Genomic DNA, 542 nt, shown 5'->3' on the forward strand with positions numbered 1-542 from the left:
GCCCGCGTACCGCAAAAAGGAAAAAGAAAAAAAGAAATTGCAATACGAGCCACATGAAATATACTAATAACTCCCATCATTTTCAAATGTCCCAAATTTATACCAGCATTCAAAGAGCAATTTTATTTTATTTATTTTTTAAAAAATATTTAGGCTGTACCAGGTCTTAGTTGCAGCATGCAGACTCTTAGTTGCGGCATGTATGTGGGATCTAGTTCCCTGACCAGGGATCAAACCAGGGCCCCCTGCATTGGGAGTGCAGAGTCTTACCCACTGGACCACCAGGGACATCCTGAAAGAGCAATTTTAAATTACAGTTATCCCTTTGCAGAAGGCTATCCTCAAGCACTAGTTCAATTTACTCTTGATAGACTTTATGAAAATAGAAATGTCACAAGAAACCTCCTTTCTAACATTAATTTTCATTATTGATGAAAAGTGAGGCATAAAGTACACAATGTTCATTAAAAAACCACTTGAGTCACACAGAACAGTGCATCACATATTCAGTAAAAATATATTCTTTAATGGACTCCATTAGA

The 542-nt window shown here is 36.7% G+C and overlaps 1 non-coding gene across 1 annotated transcript; it reads right to left on the reverse strand.

The window, feature by feature from the left end:
• Positions 1-215: 215 nt before the first annotated feature.
• Positions 216-288, reverse strand: TRNAG-CCC (transfer RNA glycine (anticodon CCC)). Its single transcript has one exon. It is a non-coding gene; the product is annotated as a tRNA-Gly (tRNA).
• Positions 289-542: the final 254 nt, after the last annotated feature.

This window comes from Lipotes vexillifer, unplaced genomic scaffold, assembly GCF_000442215.2.
Source record: "Lipotes vexillifer unplaced genomic scaffold, Lipotes_vexillifer_v1.1 scaffold461, whole genome shotgun sequence".
In the NCBI taxonomy this organism is placed as follows: domain Eukaryota; kingdom Metazoa; phylum Chordata; class Mammalia; order Artiodactyla; family Lipotidae; genus Lipotes; species Lipotes vexillifer.